General features: G+C 39.6%; 2 protein-coding genes and 1 long non-coding RNA gene across 7 annotated transcripts in view; 1 reads left to right on the top strand and 2 right to left on the bottom strand.

The window, feature by feature from the left end:
- The window catches only part of LOC141422477 (neutral amino acid uniporter 4-like), a 449,783-nt gene that overhangs the window by 112,283 nt on the left and 320,379 nt on the right, over nucleotides 1-17,121 (top strand). The window lies entirely within an intron of this gene.
- The window catches only part of LOC141421463 (deuterosome assembly protein 1), a 409,755-nt gene that overhangs the window by 113,152 nt on the left and 279,482 nt on the right, over nucleotides 1-17,121 (bottom strand). The window lies entirely within an intron of this gene.
- Nucleotides 848-14,638, bottom strand: LOC141420805 (uncharacterized). The gene is made up of 6 exons (XR_012445456.1): nucleotides 14,443-14,638; nucleotides 13,047-13,119; nucleotides 10,759-10,871; nucleotides 9,229-9,309; nucleotides 7,933-8,177; nucleotides 848-1,256 (listed from the first exon to the last, which is right to left on the bottom strand). It is a non-coding gene; the product is annotated as an uncharacterized lncRNA (long non-coding RNA).

Raw genomic sequence — 17,121 nt, 5'->3', positions numbered from 1 at the left:
ACCGATCTATGAGCATAGGAGATCTTTCCATCTTCTGTAATCTTCCTTGATCTCTTTCTTCAGGAGTTTGCAATTCTCCTTGTAGAGTTCATTCACACCTTTGTTAAATTTACTCCTAGGTATTTGATTTTTGGGGGGCTATTGTGAATGAAATTGTTTCCATATATTCCTTCTCAGTTTGTTTGTTGTTGGTGTATAGAAAAGCTAGTGATTTTTGTAGGTTGATTTTGTATCCTGCCACCTTACTGTAGCTGTTTATGCTGTCTAAGAGTTTTTGGGTGGAGTTTTTTGGGTCTTTAAGGTATAGGATCATATCTGCAAATAAGAATATTTTGACAGTTTCTTTACCTATTTGTATTCCTTTTATTTCTTCTTCTTGCCTAATTGCTCTGGCTAGGAATTCCAGGACTATGTTGAATAGGAGTGGGGGTAGTGGGCACCTTGTCTCATTCCTGATTTTAGGGGGAATGGTTTCAGTTTTTCACTGTTAATTATGAGCAGTCATTTCTTAATTTGAGGGGTTTCTTTTCCTGTCTGGAGAGGGTAGGAATCTTTAAAGCCATCAAGTTCTGGCTTTACATGTTTAACAATAATTTTAGTTTGTCTTTTTCCTCTCCTATTTCACAATCAATAGCAAGAAGAAATCAGGTGGAATCTTTGACACTTTGCCTAGAAATCTCCTTAGCTAGATCTCCCAGGTCATTGGGTACATTTCCACATTGCCACAGTGGAGAATATCGCCTGTCACTTTGTAACAAGGATCCTCTTTTCTCTTGTTTCCAATAGGCTCATTCTCACTTTCTTCTGAGCCCTCACCCTTAGCCTCCCAATAGCCACTAGGCTTCCACTGACACTGATTCAGCTTTTACCAGTGCTCTTCCTCAAAGCTCTTCCAGCTTCTGCCCACTTCTGGTACCAAAGCCACTTCTACATTTTTATGCATTACTATGAAAGCACCTGATCTCCAAAAACCAGTATCTTTATTAGTTCTCTACAATGGGGTAAGAGATTATTCTGAAACAGCAGCTTGCAGCAACATTTCTTACATCACGATTTCTGAAGGGCAGAAATCAGGGAGCAGCTTGACTGGGCTGTGTGGGGCCACGTCTCATGAATTGACAGCGGAGATGTCAGTCAAGGCCGTAGACATCTGATGGCACAATCAGAACTGTAATTCCTCACTGGCTATTAGCAGAAGGATATGGGCCTTTCCTTAGGACTGTCTGAGTGTGTCTCACAACACAGAAGTTGCCATCCTTAGAATGAGTGAAGAGGGAGGGAGGGTGGGTAGGAGGAGGGTTGAGAGAGATAGAGAGAGGGAGAGAGAGAGAGAGAGAGAGAGAGAAGTTATGATTATAATGCTTCTACAATTTAGTCTCAGAAATGACACACTGTCACCTCAGCCATTTTCTGCCCAGTAGAAGTGAGGTGCTATGATCAGCCCATGCTCAGAAGAGAGCAATGAGGCCCTATATTTCAGAGGAACTTTTGGTGGGCAAAGTATCAAGAATTAGGGGACTTACTTTATTTTAAAATAACTACAGCACTCATTACAAAGAATAAGATGTCAAAAATAGTCATTTAGAAAAAACATTAATATATCACTATGTGAAAAAAAGCAAGTTTGAAAAAAAAGAAAGAAATCTAATGTTACATATATGGGAAAAAGTGTGAACATTTCTAGAAACTTACAGTTCCAAATGTTGATAGTACTTACAGAGTTATGGTAGGATGCTGGAAATAAAAGGAGTGGGTTTTAAATATTTCTTTGAAAAACAGGTAGAATTTAAGCATGATTTTTTACTTTCTCTTTGTGCTTTTTTGGGTGTGTTTTTCAAACTTTCTAAAAGAAACATGTGCATCTTATACAATTAACAATTGCATTAAATGGGGATACATTTATTGTAGCTATAAAGTTTAATTTGGAATCAGAAAAGAATTAAGAAAATGTATAATTGGATAAAATTAGCCACATGAACCAAGAGAAACCTACCAATTATACTTGTATCACAGGGTAAGTGTTGACAAGATTTTAAAGTAGAATAGAAAACAAATTTCTGATTAGCATGGAAACATGGCAGATTGAAACATGTTTTACTTACTCTTCTTTTCTGAAACTCTACTATGATGTCACTGGACTTGTGCATACCTGAACGTGTGTGTGTGTGTGTGTGTGTGTGTGTGTGTGTGTGTGTAAGACAGAGACAGAGAGAGACAGAGAGAGAGAGAGAACTGTAATTTGGCAGCTGGAAAGTTGATGGATGAGCTATAATTGGCTGTACAGATGAGAGGAAGGTAAAATACAAGAATATAAGAGCTAAAGTTTTGAAACCCGTCAACTTATACCAGGGATTTCCAAAAAAAAATTTCAAGAATTGAGTCATCTACATTCAGAATTATGGGCTGGAGGTAGAGAAGAAAACAAGAGGATTGATTGAAATTCTCCTCAGATGTGGTTTATGTCCTAGATCCTCTCCCTACACCTCTCCCTCTCTTTCTCTCTCTCTCCCTCTCTCTCTCTCTCTTTCTCTCTCCCTCTCTCTCTCTCTCTCTCTCACACACACACATACACACAATTTTAGCATTTCTTTCTTAATATGAATCAAAATAAGGATGATGAGATTCAGGGGAACTACTGATGAATAGATTAAGAAAATGTGGCATCTATACACAGTGGAATTTTATTCAGCAATAAAGAAGAATGAAAATTTGTCATTTGCAGATAAGTGAATCAAACTGGAGAATACCATCTCAAGTGAAGTTTCCCAGGTTCAGATGGCCAAAAGCTGCATGTTTTCTCTCATATGTGCAATATAGACCTAATACAAATACAGCAATATTATGAAAAACAGGTCACACTAAGAGGAGGTCAAGTACAACGGGGGGAGGTGTAAAAGAAGGAAGTTAAGGTTGGTGTACTCTCTATACAAGAAACAATATAGAATTTCTAAGCCAGTTGAAACAACCATAAGAAAGGGACTAAGGTAGAAAGAAGAAAAATACAGATGAATCCAATGGGGTATATGCATATGTACATGGAAGTGCCATAAGGAAACTCCCTGTGTAGCTATCTTAAACAAGCAAAACTGTCATTTTTTTTCTTTTACAAAATTGGAGATCGGGAGGGTGGAACAGGTTCTGCCTGGCAGGGACAGGGCGGTGGTTGGTACTTGTGGGAGGAGGAGGAGGTGAGGAAAGGGTGTAGGAGGGTGAATATGGTACAAATACTGTGTACACATGTATGTAAATGGAAAAATGATATCTGTTGAACTATTCCAGGAGTGGCGGGAGGGGAGAGGATAAAGGAGAATGGTGGAGGGAGTGACTTCAAGTATGGCATATTGTACCTTTTCTGTACCCCAATCCAGAACAATAATTTTAAAAAAAGGATTGGGAAAAACTGTTATCATCAGTTACTCAGTTACCATACTAAAAAAATACCAAAAGAATAGCTTAAAAAAACTTCAAGTAACTACTGTTTTTCCTTTTAAGCCTTTCAAAGCTGATTGACTGCTAACATGTACATAGAAATCAAAATTGAAACAAAGAGAAAGAAAACAGAATGAGAATGATCTTTCAGAAAGTGCCCATGCATCTGGAATGCTGGCTCTCCTTTTTTTTGTTGTTTGTGGGAGACACTACTAATTGATAACAGCTCTCTTTTCTCCTAGAGCCTTAGCCAGACTGATAATCTTCGTACCAGCTATTTTTGATGTTGTGTCTTCATGTGAAAACTTTGCCATTCTTGACCAAAGAGGAAATTCTCAGTTTCTCATAGGCTTGGCTGTGAAAGCAAGTCCAGACATGTTTTATGGCATACTGAACTAGAACATACATCAATGTCTCCCTACTCTGAAGAGAACCTTAATTGAAGGGTAGAAGTCACTACCGTAGAACTCTATTTCTGGTGAAATCACTGCAGTTGACAAAACACGTTTGAGATTTTAAATATTCCTGAACACTAATGTAAAGGCTTTCTTTAAAGCTTCAAAGCATGATGATTAATAGAACCTTATTACTGGGAGTCCTCAGAGGAGGACATGTCTCTTCACTAGCAGTAGTGGCGTGGTTCTTCTTGTCAACAGTTAATTCGTATTTGGAGATGAGGCTACTGTGACAAAAATAACAACTTAATGAGGTTTGTTCAACTTCAGAAAAGGGATAATTAAAAATTGGAAAAGAAATGCCTTATATAGAAAAATAAAAGACCAGAATTATCTGGACAATGTTTAACAGTCACTTGTAAGGATTTTTGTCACTCTTTTATTGTGGTTCCAATTCTCCCCTTTTTTCCCTGTCTGCTACTATAGCAGTGGGATTATTTGTTCTATGATGACAATAGTTTCTGTTCACAATTCAAAGAGCATATTTATATCCATCTAGCTCAGAATCTATTACAATCTTTCATAATTTTTCATGGTATTTTTGTGTTTCCTAGAATTTGGTGACATCTGCCTCATTTTTACATCAATCATATGACTACTGAAAAGGGCAAAACCTTATAGTGTGGCTATTCTGGCTCACAAAGGCTCAGAGGGGATTGTATTTCAGGTCATGGAGAGAAAACTGAGGTAGTGTATGGTAAATGAGATGTGGGGAAGTTTGGATAATGGCACAATGTTATCAAACCACCAGAAGCCCTAGAGCCCCAACCTCAGACAAATTAATGGTATAACATTGGACAAGTCACTCGACCTCTTTCATTTCTCTCAATTTTTTTATTTTATTTTTTTATTATTCATATGTGCATACAAGGCTTGGGTCATTTCTCCCCCCTGCCCCCACCCCCGCCCTTACCACCCACTCCACCCCTCCCTCTCTCCCCACCTCAATACCCAGCAGAAACTATTTTGCCCTTATTTCTAATTTTGTTGTAGAGAGAGTATAAGCAATAATAGGAAGGAACAAGGGTTTTTGCTGGTTGAGATAAGGATAGCTATATAGGGAGTTGACTCACATTGATTTCCTGTGCGTGGGTGTTACCTTCTAGGTTAATTCTTTTTCATCTAACCTTTTCTCTAGTTCCCTTTTCCTATTGGCCTCAGTTGCTTTTAAGGTATCTGTTTTAGTTTCTCTGCATTAAGGGCAACAAATGCTAGCTAATTTTTTAGGTGTCTTACCTATCCTCACCCCTCCCTTGTGTGCTCTCGCTTTTATCATGTGCTCATAGTCCAATCCCATTGTTGTGTTTGCCCTTGATCTAATGTCCACATATGAGGGAGAACATACGATTTTTGGTCTTTTGGGCCAGGCTAACCTCACTCAGAATGATGTTCTCCAATTCCATCCATTTACCAGCTAATGATAACATTTCGTTCTTCTTCATGGCTGCATAAAATTCCATTGTGTATAGATACCACTAAAAAGCTTCTGTTCATCAAAAGAAATGGTCTCTAAACTGAAGAGAACACCCACAGAGTGGGAGAAAATATTTGCCAACTATACATCAGACAAAGGACTGATAACCAGAATATATAGGGAACTTAAAAAACTAAATTCTCCCAAAACTAATGAACCAATAAAGAAATGGGCAAGCGAACTAAACTGAACTTTCTCAAAAGAAGAAATTCAAATGGCCAAAAAACACATGAAAAAATGCTCACCATCTCTAGCAATAAAGGAAATGCAAATTAAAACCACGCTAAGATTCCACCTCACCCCTGTTAGAATAGCCATCATCAGCAACACCACCACCAACAGGTGTTGGCGAGGATGCGGGGAAAAAGGAACCCTCTTACACTGTTGGTGGGAATGTAAACTAGTACAACCACTCTGGAAAAAAATTTGGAGGCTACTTAAAAAGCTAGACATCGATCTACCATTTGATCCAGCAATACCACTCTTGGGGATATACCCAAAAGACTGTGACACAGGTTACTCCAGAGGCACATGCACACCCATGTTTATTGCCGCACTATTCACAATAGCCAAGTTATGGAAACAGCCAAGATGCCCCACCATTGACGAATGGATTAAGAAAATGTGGTATCTATACATTTCTCTCATCTTTGAAATGAGATGAGCAGGTTCAATGGTATCTAAGACCCCTCTTTATCCCCAAATCCCTTAATATTGATGTTTTATATTGGTCAGAATTCTTATGGATGGGTCTTTAAACATAGAAAGTGTGTGGGTAGGGTAGTCTGCATTTTTGTAGGGAAACCAAAGAGCATGCCCAGTGTAAAGAGTGGTCCAAGTGGGTACAGAGTGCAAGAGAACCCACATGGGTAGTTTAAGTATGGTACAATGTCTGGTTGGAGAAAGGTACTAAGAAACTGAGTACTATTTAGAAAATATCTCTGCTGAGACTATGTAAGGAATAAAGTTTAAGATAAATGAAACAACATGATCCTTAAAGCTACAAAGTGATTCACATGTTACTTACTTGTGTATGGACAGTGTTTGAAAGGATAGTATACTTTTGCTAGACAGGAGCTCTACCACTTGAGCCATTCCACCAGCCCTTAAGATAATATATTTTTGGGAGAGGAGACTTAACCTTGTTGGGTAGGTACATGGGATGGGATGGCAATTCAGATGACAGCCTTACTCCTAGCTCACAAATATGGACAAATTATTTTTATTTATTTCAATTTCATTATCAGTTATAATCTGAAAATTTGGTTTTTATTTTTTAGTGCTATATAGGGAACATGTCTCAACAGACTGGGATGAAGGCTCTCAATTCAGACAGACCAGCTCTATCATTTACCTCCTGTGTGTCCCCCGTGAGAGTTCAAGTAATCTGAACTCTGTTTCTTCTTATCTAAGAAAAGAGCACATCTATGGTAGAAATCCATCTTTCTTCCTGGTATTTTCTCACCTTCTGAACGAGTGTCTCATGTGGATTTCACTCCATGTGGTTAGATCAGGTAGGGCTGAATTCGCCTTGTCCTAGTCACATGCTCTCACCCTGGTCAAGGACAAGCAGATGCTCAATGCAGCCAGCAAGCTTGAGTCTACTGATGTTAACATGATTGCTGTGTGAAGGCGACTCTTGGTGGGGGGAGCAGAATAAGGATAGAGAGGTAGGTAGGTAGATGTGAGAGTGAGATTGAGAGGAATAAAGTTAGAGTTAGAGATAGGGACATAATTAGTGACAAGGTATAATAGCATGCTTTTAGAGCACTGTTTGAATCCTGGCTGGACCTGAACCACTACCCTCAGTTCTTTTGACTACATGATCCAACCAAGTTCTCATTGCTTAAGCTAAACTGACTTTCTTTCCTGTCACTCACATCTGGAAGAGTCCTGAGGCAATATTTATCTCATAGGGCAAGCACTTCTTGACGGAATAGGTCCCTAGCAGAATCATTCATTTATGCGTTCCGTGTTTTTATCCAGCAGCCGTACATTGACTCATATGTGCCTATTACAAGATGTGAGAGGAAGAAATAATGGAGTTTGGTACAGAGATAGACACACAAAGGATTTCAATGCAATTAGCAGATTGCTGTCCTGAGAGTGTGTACCCAGTGCAGGGGCACCTAAGAGAAAGGACACGTGTCTACTCTGTCTGGAGGAATTGTGGAAAATTTTAAAGAGGGGTGAACGCTGTAGCTGAGGCTTCAGTTCCTGGTTCTTGAGAACAAGGAGCACATTCCAGACAGAGGGAACAAGTATAATCTGGACTGAGAAGACTGGAAACATTGCTGAAGATGGAGCTGGAATGTCAGGAGTGACCACACGCGTAAAGCTGGACAGAGACACTGTCATCATGTCTCAGCAGGACTCATGTGATCAATTGAGGACATTAGACAGGCACAAAAGGGACCCCAGGGGCAAACAGATAACACATCGGGTCAGAGGCAGACAACATTAAGGGCAGGTGCCAAAGAAATGGCCAGGACACTTTTAAGATTCAATTTGCTTTTACACACAACACTGGGAAAAACAGTTCCTTGAAAAAGATCAAGGTTTATTCTTTCTTACCTAAAATAATCCAGATAGGCAGCTCAAGACTGAGGAGGCAGTTGTCAGAAGATAATTCTCCTTTTCGTTCACATTGTGGACATTTCTTGGTATTTGCACAAGATGGCTGTGACAGCCCAAGCCATTGAGTTGGTGTTCCAGGCAACAGGGTGATGGAAGGAGCCAAAGAATGAGATAGCTCATGTACTTCATACAAGTTCATTTGTGTCGTATTGTCTAAAATGAGGTTATTTGTCCACATCCACCTACAAATAAGATTAGAAAATGAAGTACATGGGTGGGAAATCCTGTCGTTAGCTAAAATCCAGTGTTTTATTACCACAGAGAGGAGAAAAGATATATTAGAAGAAATTAGCAGTTCATGAGACAGTACTGAAGGGATGAAGCATCATGGTTGGGATGAGGCTGACATCTACGCTGTCTGTCATTGCTCGAGGGAGGAAGCAAGAACAAATTGACTTGTGCAGTCCCAATGATCAAGTAACGAGACCATGCTCCAGCACTTACTAGTGCGTTTACTTTGGCACACATATAGGTACCTGTGCACATAGGCACACAAGGCAAACATACACACAATGCACACACCACACAATGAGTCAAAATGCAGCTCAGTCACAGAGATGAAAATGAACACGACGCAGCCCTGTTGGTTGCAAAATTCAGATGATTCACTTTTCTGCTTAATAATAAAACAAAGAACATCCTTATCAACACTATTAAGGATAAACTACTCTGCCATGCTCCATGCAAAAGTTTTCAAGTTCACAGAATTCTGAATATTCTATGATGTTCAAGCATTTTCAGAAATTTGGGAGTCTTTTAAGAGCTAAGACTTAAATAATTGAGGTGATAGGTAACTGAGTTTAGTCATTAAATTACTGCTTTGAACACTGTGTATATCTATTAGACAGCCACAGGTTTTCAGAGCTTCAAGAGAGCAGATTATTAAAATAAATATTCCAGAGGGTTTAGTATCACCAAAGAGCAACCTCAGGAAATCTATGGCACTGTTGAATTTCCATCTGTTCCAGGAGCCTTTAACAATATGTGTGGCGTTTTTGAGGTACTATTTCAAAGTGATGTGAGTGGTAGAGACATTGACCATTTGCAGACTCATTGTGGGGGCAGGACACAGTGCCAGGTACAGTGCAGCAGTGCCATCCCAATTTACCAGGATCATGTCACAATTCATTTACATTATGATAGTCTAGTTTTCAAAATCCGCTCGAGACTAGACAAACACATGCTGGATGGCTGCTGGGTAAGCATGCTTCTTTCTCAGGGTCTGTATCATACCTGGCAGGTGGCTGGTTTGCTTGATTTATTCCTGATGTGCAAGAATCATTTGGAATTATCTCTGGACATCCATGTCAAAACCTTGAAGTTTTAGATAATGGAATAGGATAAGACCATGAGCTAGCCAGGACCATGACACGCTTTTCACATTTGATGCTAATGTATTGCAAAGTATGTGCTAATGAATTACGAATGGTATCACTCAGTCTTTGCACGTTGTCATATTAATTCAAGATTTCAAAATTTTAAAATGCATTTTCAATATGACTCAAGTGTATAAATATTAAGGAGACATTAATCTTTCGCAAAATGATTTTTCTTGTGTTAAAAACATCAAAATTTAACATAACGGAGCACACAATTTGACTTTGCTGTAGTGTGGTTGATGAGAAGAACAGTATCTGCCCTAAATTATTCATGTAACAACTGTGAAACCTTTCATTTGCACTTCTTCCAGAATGGCAGAAGCGGGGATAAGAATTTGGGAGAAAGAGGAATATTGCAAGTAGTGAGAAAAGAGTAAATTGAAGGATGTCAGTTCTTTAATTAACATGCTGCTTGTCACCCTTTAGCACAAGGAAAAATAGAACCCTTCAGGCACTAAAAAAAATAAGCCTTTGAGAGTTCTCTCATCCCAGACAACCTACAGAGTTTGTGTCAATTTGGAGTCACTGATGCAAACATTTTGTTCAAATACTTTGTTTTCCGCCTCCATGGCATCAACAAGAATGTTTTCAAGGTCAAATGAATATTTTGAATTGGTCTCCTTGAGGCTGACCTTGGTGAAGCAAATTGGGATTTAAACTCCTCCTCAGAGCAGTGATTCATTCATACAGCTACCAATTCCCATGATGGGGGAGCACTTTCTCTCTCCAGCCAGATTTGCAAGGGTCAAGGAAAAACAAAACCACAAAAAATAAAACAACAGAATGACTCATTTTATTTTGTTTTGTCAAAATCTTCAAATTTGGGGCAACCATTGGGGCACATTATGTCCACCACATGGTTTCCCATCCCATTAAGGCAGAATTCACATAGGACCTGTTCCCTGCTGGGGCCCATCATGTCCACCTAGGGCAGAGCAAGTTCTTGATAAGTATTTGTTGAATAACAACAACAACAAAATAGATCTCAAGGGTCAGACAGTGAAAACCACCTCTTTAAATGGATTCAGGAAACATCCCTAGGGGTAGTCAGAAGCTTCTAAGGGACTTGACAATTTTTAACATTTTGAGCTCTAATTTTGTAACTAATCTTTGTTTACTCTTCTGCAGTCATGTGCAACAAATAACTGGGGCATTTATCTCCTCTGGACTATGGTAGATTAGTCCAAACTGTAGGCACTTGCTGTACAAAAGCAAAGAAGACATGCTATGTGGGAGAATGATATAAAGTGTGGGACATTTTTAATTGCAACTACCTACATAATTCTAATGGCATGTTTATGGGTGAGAGAGTGATACATTTTCCCGACTCTTTTCATCTCTTCCATTCTGAAGGGAAGTTCGTCCATGAAAACAATCTACTCACTGGTTATTGCATGCATCATCAGTGTGGCTGTGACACTGGGACCCGAATTCCCCGTCATACTGATTGACACCTCATTTGGGTTGAATTGGTTGGAGTGACACACTGGATTTCCACTGTTCCCATCAATTTATTTAGAAGAGAAGGGGGAGAAAGAGTGATGAGTTCACTTCTGCATCAAAGCACAGTAGAGCTCTAGGCTGACTTTATCGATGATATTTATTTAAGTCAACAATTGCCTCCCATCTTTCCATCAGGTTGGCTTTATCTTTTCATAGTTTAAAATTCTAAAGAATAAGTTTTCCTATTTACTAAAGTACATTTTAAATTGTGTTTTATATGTCACTCAATTTGCAAATGGTTGCTGTGGCAGTGACCTGCTAGTTATTTCCTAACGTGTTATATGACTGAGCCAAAGATGGTCTGTGTAGTTGCCCCTAGGTTGTTTATTTCTTCACTGCAGCTGATACCCGTCAGTTCAAAGGATTGACCATGCCAAACTCAAACTTTTGCATACCAAATTACTTTTAAAATAGTCTGAGCAAGCAAAGATTTGGTCATTTAGAGCTAATTTGTTTTACATATTGCATGAAACCTCACCCCACATCTGCTGGCCTTGTGTCTAAGGTCCTTCAGATTCCTCTGACCTGGAGAACTTTCCCCTACACTGATGGAGTGAGTTCACCCAGATACTGAAGTTCCTCTCTTCTCCTCCTCCTCTCTTCCAGGAGTTTCCTTGTCCTCCACTGCTTCTGGATGGTGACTCCTGCACTGCAGCCTCTGGATATCTCAGGCTGAGAGGGATTTCTCCTTTTGTGCAGCCCTGTCCAACAACTATCCAATAAAGCTCGTATGTTGCTGGCTTTTGTGAGTGTGTCTTTTTCCTTGATCAGCCCCAAATTCCTTTAATCCCACACATTACATCGTTCTCGCTTACTACACAGGAGTAGAATCCTTGCTTGTGGTTAGGTAGATGACTGTCTAGAATAAAGACTCGGCTTCCCAGCTGCTGTGCTGCTGGTGGTAGGGTGACTAAGTTTTGTCCAATGAGGAGATAAGCATGCGTATTTTATCGACAACTTCTAGGAATTGCCTTTATTTTTATTTCTTTTAATTTTATTTTGATTTTAAATTAGCACACATTAATAGTACAAGGGGATTTCATTGTTATAATTCCCATAGATGTCCCTCAGTATTTGTTCCTTTCCTCTGCCTTTCTCCCACTGATAGGCATTGCTTTTAAAAGACTACCAGCATCATCCTTTGTCCTTTTTTCTGTTCCCTTGTCTTTTTCTCCTTTTTGCTGGTTGTAACGTAGACAAGATGTTTGAAATAGAAGCAGCCAACTTGGAACATGAAAATTCCCCATATTTTATAGTGGAATATAATTTGAAATGACCTCAGGAATGCAAGCCATGCACAGGTGAAGAACATATTCCTGTGGTTCTTTGAGGGCTTTGGGGAGCAGATCTGCTGTACCAGACATGAATGGCTTAGAAGATATAAACTTCTATTCTGTTTAAGCCACTGTTATTTCAGATTGCTAATACTTCCAGCTCAGATGAAAATGTACTGATGTCATTGGATTACATGGCAAACAGTGTTAGATAAATGGAAAAGATGAGGGGAAAGTAAAGACATCTGTATGAGTGAGGAAAAGATGATGAATGATAAACTAAAAATCTAGCAATAATAGCATAAATTGCCCACAAGTGTGGTCAGTCAGCTGCTAAAATGATGGTGAGATTTGCACACAAGTCTACCTGACTCCTAATCCTATGCTGTTTACGACTCTATTCAGCTTTCACATTAAATGGGGTTATTTTAAGGATTAAGTCAAACATTAAATAGAGAATCTTTTGTACAGAGCCAAGAAAATGAAGCGTTTGATACATGCTGGTTCTTTTTTTTTAATGTATCTTTATGCACACATTCTACCCTGTGTATGGGATGGCTTTTCATCCTTCTTTGCCAGGGAATCACCATAAGCATTTGTCCGATGAACCTTATGTCAAGTACTACTCTTAGCAATTATAGTGTACCAGAACTCAGCTAGTCATGGGGGAGATACCTATTCGAAATGCCCACTTATAAGCTTTCTTTGAAGATTCAGATTTAGTGGGTCTGAGGTGATCACAGGCTAACCTGTAGTTTTTAGCAAGCCCCTCAGGTGATTATATTCTTAATGATTATGATTCTCGCTTCTGCGACTGTTCATGTGGTTGGAATTGGCACTTGTGACTTCCTTCACTGCTACTGAGTCCACATTCCCTTACCCCTCCAGTGAGTACCTCAGCTGTCAGCGTTCTTTCACAGGTGGGGGAAATCTTCATTCCTGAAGTCTCTGGCCATCAGTAGTCCCTTCTGAATTGGAAGAAGTGTGTATGTGTGTGTGTGGGGGGGTGGGGGGATATTTCCTGTCCCCCACACAGGACATGGAGTAAGGACTCAAACAATGCTTCTTTAATAGTCAATCACTTTTGGTGATTCTTGTGATGGGGTAAATTTGACAAACTGCCTATAAGATGATCTGTCCCTGGAAAGTGGAGATCTGCTTACTGATCCCCCTATCCTGCACCTAGCCTATAGTGAGTGCTTGATAAACGTGTGGAATGAATTATTTACCTTGAAATGCGCTTTGAAGGACAAGTACAAAGGCAGTAGGCATAGAGTGGAGACGGATAGGCAGGATTGGAGGCTAGGCTTCTGAGGAAAAAGATCTCAGCCAAGGCTCAGAGGAGTGGGGTGCAGGGGTGGATTCCAATTCATTGAATCATGAGGAACATACAAGAAGAGTGTGAGGAAAGTTTGACAAGTGTGCTTGGGATCCGGCATGCCATTGATTTTGGCTGCCATTGGAAGGTCCCTAAAAGCTCTTGAATGACAGAAATATAATGGGAGCTGTGCATCTGTAAGATTTATCTGGAAACAGCATGAAGCCTGCACTGAAGAAAGACATGAGATTAGAAAAGATATCACTTCAGTGGCTCTGCAGTAACGCAGGCAGATAATGAAAGTCCACGTTAAAGTGGCGGAGGGGGAGACTCAGGATGAATTCTCCAATCAACACAGAAGATGCTATCCCATGTGCCTCATTCCTGCCCATTTTTATTGACACGATAGGTAGCTGGAAGCAAAGTGGCACTGCTTATAGCGTGATCACATTTCTTTACAATAAACACATCAAACACTCAAAGAGATCCTGAGTTTCCCAGAAATACACAGAATGCCTAGGTGATTTACCAAACTGATAGAATTAAACACTCTAATAGAAGAAAAACTAAATGGTTAACCAAAGAGCCTTGTTGGCTGGAAATAGCAGCTTCCCATAAAGACATTTATTTAATTAAAAATGAAGTTTGGGAGGTTGTGTGCTGATTTGCTATCTTCCAATAAACTACATTTGCAGAGTGCTTTTAAATACCTACTGGCCTCATAAATTAATAAAATTTAGGCTAAATTTTCTCTGGGAAGAAAATGACCCAGCATAGTGGACCTCTGCCGAGCACAGGAAGCAATCATCTCAAATAGCATTAATTGCCCAGGTGCTGCTCACCAGTCCAAGGCAATTAGAACCTTGAACCTGTAGTGCAACTCCTTCCCACAAAAGAGAATGGTTTCCAAGATTATTACAAAAGCTCTTGCCCATCATTTCAGTGAGGAATTTGCCTTTGAGAATTCCCTTACCTCTTTCTCTTCCTCCAAATACTGGGGAGTCCTTAGGTTCCTGGAAACTAGTTTCCTTGCACCTAGTTTCAAGGAAGAATCAAGTGAGTTAAACTGTGACAATGAGTGTTTTCCATTACCAAACATTTTCATTTCAGGAGTCATGACCTGGCATGGGGAGTCTATAGATCATTAGCTTTTAGTTACTAATAATAGAAACTCTGACTCCAACTGGCTAAAGAAATAAGGACTTATATTTTCCCTTACAAGAAGTCTAAAGTCAGCAGTCCCAGCCACACCACGATAAGGCTTCCAGATCTTAGCTCTGCCAGCAACACAACTTGGTGTTGTCCTCAAGATGTTTTTCCTCATGACTACAAGAAGGTTGCTGGCTGCTACCAACACTTCCTGCCTCACACCACACAAGTGAAACAGTGAGGAAGCCTCTTTGACATACCTGAGCTACTTTACGAGTTATTGTCCACCTGAGTCTCTAACATCTTTGACATCTTTGTTATTAGCTTATGCTTTGATTCTTGATTTCATCATTGGTAAAGGGGCAAACATGCTAAGATTCAGTTAGATTAATCTGGATCATGAGATGGGGAGTGGATATCTGAAAAGACTAGTATTCTCTTGGGAAGGCAGAAGTGAGAGTGGGGAGAGAGGAATGCTAGAGTCAAAAGGGGTTAAAACCCGTTAGCAGACTGGTGGAGAAGTTCGAGTGGTGAAGTTCCTGTAAGTCCTGCTCAGGACATCATTGTTACACAGAATTGCATGAGTCTCAGCTTTGTCTGCCTCCTAGTTCATTTATTCAACAAATGTCTAAGGAGCCTCTCAAGTTGCTTTTCTGGTGCCAGGGGGAAACAGTGGAGCCAAGTGATCCCCAGCTCCTGGAAGGTTACAGACATTGAACGAGTAAGAAAACATGTATACACACACACACACATAATTCAGCTGTGATGAGTATCATAAAGGAAAACTACCAGATGTTTAATGAGAGTAAATCGGGGGCAGTCCTAAGTTGAGTCTCAGAGAAGGTGATCTGAGGATAACGTTTAAATCAGGAGGTATAAGTGGGGACTAGGTGAGTGATCAGTCGGAGGAAAAACCTCCTCAGCAGAGGAATAATGAGCTTAAGAACCTTGAGTCAAGAGGAAATCAAAACATTTTAGGAACCGAAAGAACAGTGTGTTTGGGAAGTTGGCAGAGGGCCGGTGGCACGAGTGAGATAAGGTTAGAAATACAGGCAGGTCATGTGTGGCCCTTCGAGGCTGCCTTAAGAACTTGAGATTTAAAGCTAAGGATATAGGAAGTGTTTGAAGGATTTAGGGCAGAGCAGTATTATTACCCAATGAGTGATTTAACAAACTGCCCAGCCCCTCAGAGGGTAATGCATTACAAACAGTAGGGGGAGAGAGGAAAAGAAATGAGCCAAGGAGCAACTGCAGAAGTTCAGGCAAGAGATCTGTGGGGTTGCACTGAAGGCAGTGCAAGGGAGCTTGGGAAGAATGGTTTCTAATTACCTTTGTTTCCTAGATAAAACATAAACTTTGTGTCTTTTGTGCATGCTGGACATCTTGCTTGGTGAAACCTACAGCTATACTCAGTAAGTAAATATAATGAATCAATACATTAATTAGTTAATTAATTACATGCTGTTTTAATCTCTTCAAAGGAGGAGCTGATCTATATATGTCACTGTATTCTTACAACAAGTGATCAATAACTGTGTTGGAAGTTGACAGATGAAGACATGGTGGTGACTAACATTAAAAACAGTTCTTTGTTACTTTATTTCCAGGCTCCATACTTACTTAGCATCTATCTTCCCAACAACTCTGCCAGATAAATAGTTAATACATTTCACAGACAAAGAAACGGAGCAGGTGTCAGATATTAAGTAAACTGCTTGATGCAGTAGAACAGATATAGTGATAGGTGTGAGATTCGAAGTTTGATTTGTGTGGCTCCAAAATCTATTCTTTCCATGACACCAACGCTGAAAAGAAGAGAGAGGTGACTAGCTGCCTTTCAAATGTAATTCCAATTTAACCTTATGCACTTGCTTTCTTCCTTTTACTCCCTCTTGTCTTGTTCTTATTCTTCAGAGCCAAAGCAGAGACTTCATAGAGCTGTAAAGGTTGATCAAAGTCCCAGAGTATGAGATTATTCAGAGGCCAATATGTAATCCTTAGGGTTTTCTCTCTCACTTTCACAGCTGCCTGCATTAATGCCTTCTGATAAACATATGGGCTTCCTTTTATTCTAAATACCAGTAGTTTTCTTCAACAAATGATGCACACTTAAGCAAACTAAGGAATATGTAGTCATCTTTAAGTGCTCAACCTGTAAAGACTATTGTATTGCAGTCTAATTTTCTGTAAAGACAATTACATTATAAAAGCAGAAGAGACAAGAGGAAATATTTTCTGCTCAGCTAAGCACAGCTAAAGCATATTAGCATAGCAATTTAAAGACAATATTCTGTGCTATTTTAAGGAAAGGTTTCTAGAGCTATTACTTGTTTGCAATAAGATAACATGTAAAGCAAGGTTAATAATAGGAATTAAAAAGTGTATGGGTAAAAAAGTAACAGTTTTGTTCTTCGACTTGATCACAAAACTCAACATCTGTTATGTTGCCTGCATGGATGCTCCAGTAGCTTTTTAGTATGTGATACATAGAGACAGGCATATG

This window comes from Castor canadensis, chromosome 1 (assembly GCF_047511655.1).
Source record: "Castor canadensis chromosome 1, mCasCan1.hap1v2, whole genome shotgun sequence".
NCBI lineage: Eukaryota > Metazoa > Chordata > Mammalia > Rodentia > Castoridae > Castor > Castor canadensis.
Note: the sequence above shows the minus strand (reverse complement) of the source record. Positions and strands in the feature narration are given on the sequence as shown.